At 38.8% G+C, this 5715-nt stretch overlaps 1 pseudogene; it reads right to left on the bottom strand.

Moving 5' to 3' along the window:
- Positions 1–4412: 4412 nt before the first annotated feature.
- LOC108531144 (translationally-controlled tumor protein pseudogene) lies at positions 4413–5027 on the bottom strand (annotated as a pseudogene).
- Between the last annotated feature and the right edge of the window lie 688 nt (positions 5028–5715).

The raw sequence follows: 5715 nt of genomic DNA, 5'->3' as shown, positions 1-5715 counted from the left end.
GAAAACGGAAAGCCTTTCTTCTAAGATCAGAACAACACAAAGATGTCCATTCTTGCCACCTGTATTCAACATATAGTATTGGAAATCCTAGCTACAGCAATTAGGTAAGAGAAATAAATAAAAGACATCTCGCAAATAGGAAAGGGAGAAGCTAAATTACACCTGTTTGCAGAGAACATGTCCTTATATGCAGAAAACCGCAGAGACTCCCCCAAAGAACTGTTAAGATAAACAAATATAATAAAGTTGTAGGATCCAAAATCAACACACAAAAATCAGTACACTGAAAACTATTAAAAAATCATTAGAAAAATAGAAGAAGACACAAATAAATGGAAAGATAGCTCATGCTCATGGACTAGAAGGATTAAAGTTGTTAAAATGTCCATATTACCCAAAGTGATCTATACAATGGAATACTATTCATCTATGTCTGGGTGCCTTAGACCACAGAATTATCTGCCCAACCCACTTGGAGCCTATTTACAGGGCCAGTACAGCCTCTTTCCTGATTAAGTCCTCCTAAGGGCAGAATGCACAGCTGGAGTACACAACCCTAGAGGCTAAGGATGCCCAGGGGACACACATTTTATGAAGTGGGTGTGGTTAGAGCTTAGCTGTGCAGCATCAGGTGTCCACACATGTGTCCACAAAGCCCTTTGTGGTGTAGGATGGGGCATAGGTAGAAATAACAGAGGAACTGCCCTCAGACCAGGGATGGGCAGCCAGGGAGCCAGCTAGCTCCATAATCTGGAGACCCCAAGGAGTCTGAGAATTCTAAATAGGAACCTGCCCTTCCAGATCATTATAAAAGTATATTTGTCAAGATGTGAGGGTAGAACATATTTTATTTAACAGCTTGTTACAAATATTTAGACCTGGCCGGGCACGGTGGCTCACACTTGTAATCCCAGCACTTTGGGAGGCCGAGGCAGATAAGTCACTTAAAGTCAGGAGACCAGCCTGGCCAACACGGTGAAACCTGTCTCTACTAAAAACACACAAAAAAATAAAAAATAAAAACTTAGCTGGGCATGGTGGTGGGCACCTGTAATCTCAGCTACTCGGGAGGCTGAGGTAGGAGAATCACTTGAACCCAGGAGGCAGAGGTCGTAGTGAGCCAAGATCGCGCCACTGCATTCCAACCTGGGTGACAAAGCAAGACTCTGTCTCAAAATAAATAAATAAATATTCAGACCAATGTTATGTTGGCTTATTGCCCTAGACCTAGAGGAGTTGAGGGAAACAAGCTCCCAGAGGAAAGATGGCATTGGTGACCCCTGATTTATAGCATGTGCCAGTTTACACGATATAAATACCCACCGGTGATTTCGCACTATCCACGTGATGTCATTGAACATGGAATTGACCCAATTGGCTCTCGTGAGCCAGTATGAACAGGCCAAAACTCATAAATAGTAGGGGCTGGTGTCTTAGTCTGTTCCTGCTGCTAACAAAACACCTGAGACTGGGTAATTTATAACAACATACATTCAATACTGACAGCTCTGGAAACTGAGAAGTCCAAGATCAAAGCACCAGCAGGTTCTGTGTCTAATGAGGGTTCAGTCTCAGCTTCCAAGATGGAGCCTTGAATACTGTGTCTTCACATGGTGGAAGGCAGAAGGGCAAAAAGGGCAAATACTGTGTGAAGCCTTTTTTATAAGGCATAAATCCCATTCACAAGCAAGGAGCCCTCATGACTTAATCACTTCCTGAAGAACACACCCCTTGATATTATATATTGGTGACTAAGTTTCAACGTATGATTTTGAGGCACACATTCAGACCATAGCCACCATACTGGCCCTGCATTCTATCCTCTTGCTTGCTTCTCTTCTTCTTATCCAACTTTTTCTCTTCCCTCCTTTTCCATCTCTTTTCCCTCTTAGGAACAACATGGCTTTTTCTCCAGAATGTGCACAATAATTCTGTAACTATCTTCTGTTGCTTGAGCTGGACCTTGGTCTTATCCTTTACCCTCACTGGTTCTTTAAAGGACTTTTTTTTTAGGATTTCAGGAATGTTGTCATTGATACATAATAATTATACAAATAAGTGATATTTTGATACATGCATACAACGTACAACGATCAAATCAGAGTATTAGGATATCCATCACTTCAAACATTTATCATTTCTTTGTGTTGGGAATATTTCAAATATTCTCTTCTAGATATTTTGAAATATACGATAAATTGTTGTTAACTATAGTAACTTTACTCTGCTGTCAAATACTAGAACTTATTCCTTCTGTCTAGCTGTATGTTTGTACCCATTAACCAACTTCTCTTCATCTCCCTACCCACTACCCTCCCCAGCCTTCAGTAACTGTCATTCTACTCTCTACCTTCATGAGATCACCATTTTTATTCCCACATATGAATGAGAACATGTGATATTTGTCTTTCTGTGTTTGGCATATTTTATTTAACATAATGACCTTCAGTTCTATTCATTTTGCTGTGGATGATGGGATTTTTTTTTTTTTTAATGATCAAATAGTATTTCATTGCATATATATATATATATACACCACATTTTCCTTATCCATTTATCCATTGATGGATAGTGAGGTTGATTCCATATCTTGGCTATTGTGAATAATGATGCAAAAAAACAAGGGTACAGATATCCCTTGTATATACTGATTTCCTTTCCTTTGGATACCCGGTATTCGGATTGCTGCATCGAATAGTAGTTCCAGTTTTAGTTTTTTGAGAAACCGCCATACTGTTTTACATAATGGCTGTAACATATTATCTTCTCACCAACAGTGTGTGAGTTTCCTTTTCTCCACATCCTCACCAGCATTTTTTTGTTTGTTTTTTATAATAGCCATTCTAATTGGAGTGAGATGTTATCTCATGGCTTTGATTTGCATTTCCCTGATGATTAGTGATGTTCAACTTTTTTTTTCAAATACCTGTTGGCCATTTGTATGTCTTCTTTTTTTTTGAGACAGGGTCTCACTCTGTCACCCAGGCTGGAGTGCAGTGGCATCATCACGGCTCACTGCAGGCTTGATCTCCCAGGGTTAGCCTCCTAAGTAGCTGGGACCATAAGCATGTACCACCTCAAATGATCTTCCCACCTCATCCTCCCAAACAGCTGGGACCACAGGCACATGCCACCATGCCTTTTTTTTTTTTTTTTAATAGAGACAGGGTCTTACTCTGTTGCCCAGGCTGGTCTTGAACTCCTGGGCCCAAGCAGTCCTCCTGCCTTGGCCTCCCAAAGTGCTGGGATTATAGATGTGAGCCACTGTGCCCAGTTTGGATGTCTCCTTTTGAGAAATGTCCATTCAGATCATATGCCCACTTTTTAACAGGATTATTTGAGGGTATTTTTGTTTTATTTTGTTTTTACTATTGAGTTGTTTGATATCCTTATATATTCTGGATATTAGTCCCTTGTCATATGAATAGTTCTCATTTATTTTCTCCCATTCTACAGGTTGTCTCTTCACTCTGTCTTTTCACTCTGTTGATTGTTTCATTTGCAGTGCAGAAGCTTTTTAGTTTAATATAGTCTCATTTGTCTATTTTTTGTTTTTGTTCCCTGTGTTTTTAAAGTCTTAGCCATAAAATCTTTCCCTAGGCCAATGTCCCAAAGCATTCTTCCTATGTTTTGTTCTAGTAGTTTTGTGTTTCAGGTCTTATGCTTAAGTCTTTATTGCATTTTGAGTTGATTTTTGTAAGTAGTGAGAGATAGGAATCTAGTTTCATTCTTATGCATATGACTATCCAGTTTTCTCAGTATCATTTATCGAAGAGGGTGTTCCTTTCCCAGTGCATGTCCTTGGTGCCTTTGTCAAAATCAGTTTGCTGTAAGTACATGGAATGTATTTCTGGTTCTCTATTCTGATCCATTGCTCTATATGTCTATGTGTATACCAATAGCATGTTGTTTTGGCTGCCATAGCTTTGTAGTGCGTTTTGAAGTCAGGTAGTGTGATGCCTCCAGCTTGGCTTTTGTTCAGTATTGCTTTGGCTATTCAGAGTCTTTTGTGGTGCCATATCAATTTTAGGGATTTTTTTTTTCTATTTCTGAAAAGAGTGTCAGTGGTATTTCAATAGGAATTGCATTGAATCTGTAGATTGCTTTGGTAGTATGGTCATTTTAGCAATATTAATTCTACTGATCCATGAGCATGGTATGTTGTTCCGTTTTTGTGTTCTCTTCAATTTCATCAGTATTTTACAGTTTTCCTTGTAGAAGTCTTTCACCTCCTTAGTTAAATTTATTCCTAGGTATGTTATTTCTTTCTTTCTTTGGCTATTATAAATGGAATTGCTTTTCTTTTTTTTTTAGTTTAAATACATTTTATTTTTAGACAACCTGACATAGTTTTCTTAAAAACTGCCTTCACTCCAAATAAATCATAGTCAAAATAAATGAAGAGCTCAAGATTATATCAGTCCCATCCATCTTAAGTACTGGTGTTGTATGGATGACAAGCAGCAGCCAGTTATGATGACAGGTGATAGATCCAAAGAAATTGTCAACTTTGTTACCATTTTTTCCATTTCTAAATCATCCTTAAAGAAAATCATATATGAAGTCATACCATTCTCATGGTAGCTCAGTAGGGCAACCATGCCATCTGGATTCATGTTTTCACCAATAAAGAACTGGAGTTTTTGAAATTAGCAAGGGTGTGCTTGATTGGTTCTGTAGCCTCTGTCACAGAACGTTTTACTCTTTCTGGTCTCTATTCTCCAAATTTGCCTTTGATTGATTTCATGTAATCTTTGATGTACTTCTTGTAGGCTTCTTTTGTGAAGCTGGTTTCCTCTAAGTGAGGTTCCTGACAATATCAACACCAGTGATTACTGTGCTTTAGGTACCTTTGCTCTAGGGGGCCTTCAGCAGAGGCATTTCCACCAGTGAACAAGTCATGAGTGTTACCTTCTGTCCTACTTACCATCTTTCCCTCCACCTCCAGGCAAGCCTGACTACAATCTCCCAAATCTTATACATGTTGGAGAACTATTGTGACTGATGACGCCAGGGTAGATAATCATGATAGCGGCTAAAGGGAGACCATGGGGGCACTAACTTAGCAGGAGCCTGGAGCTCAGAGTGAGTGCAGGGTAGCCAGAGTGGCACCGGGTGGGGAAGTGGGTGGAAATGCGGGATTGCTTTCTTAATTTCTTTTTAGTTAGTTCATCTTTGTTGTATGGAAACACTACTGATTTTTGTATATTGGTTTTGTATCCTTCAACTTTACTGGATTTATTGATCATTTGTAAGAGTTTTTTGGTAGAGTCTTTAGGTTTTTCTAGGTATAAGATCATGTCATCTGTAAAGAGGGACACTTTCACTTCTTTTCCAACTTGGATTATGCCTTTATTTCTTCCTCTTTCCTAATCGATCAGGCTAAGACTTCCAGCACAATGTTGAATAAGAATAGTAAAGGTGGGCATCATTGTCTTATTCCAGTTCTTGGAGGAAAGGCTTTCAGCTTTTCCCCAGGTGGTATGATGTTAGCTGTGAGTTTGTCATATATGGCCTTTGTTATTTTGAGGTATGTTTCTTTTATGCCTAATTTGTTGAGAGTTTTTATCATGAAGGATGTTAAATCTTATCAAATGCTTTTTCTGTGTTTATTGAGATAATCATATGGTTTTTGTCCTTCCTTTGGTTAATGTATCACATTTATTGATTTGCATATGTTGAACCATTTTTTGCATTCCTGGGATAAATCCCACT

This window comes from Rhinopithecus bieti, unplaced genomic scaffold, assembly GCF_001698545.2.
Source record: "Rhinopithecus bieti isolate Rb0 unplaced genomic scaffold, ASM169854v2 scaffold_9234, whole genome shotgun sequence".
NCBI lineage: Eukaryota > Metazoa > Chordata > Mammalia > Primates > Cercopithecidae > Rhinopithecus > Rhinopithecus bieti.
This window is presented reverse-complemented; position numbering and strand designations above follow the sequence as displayed.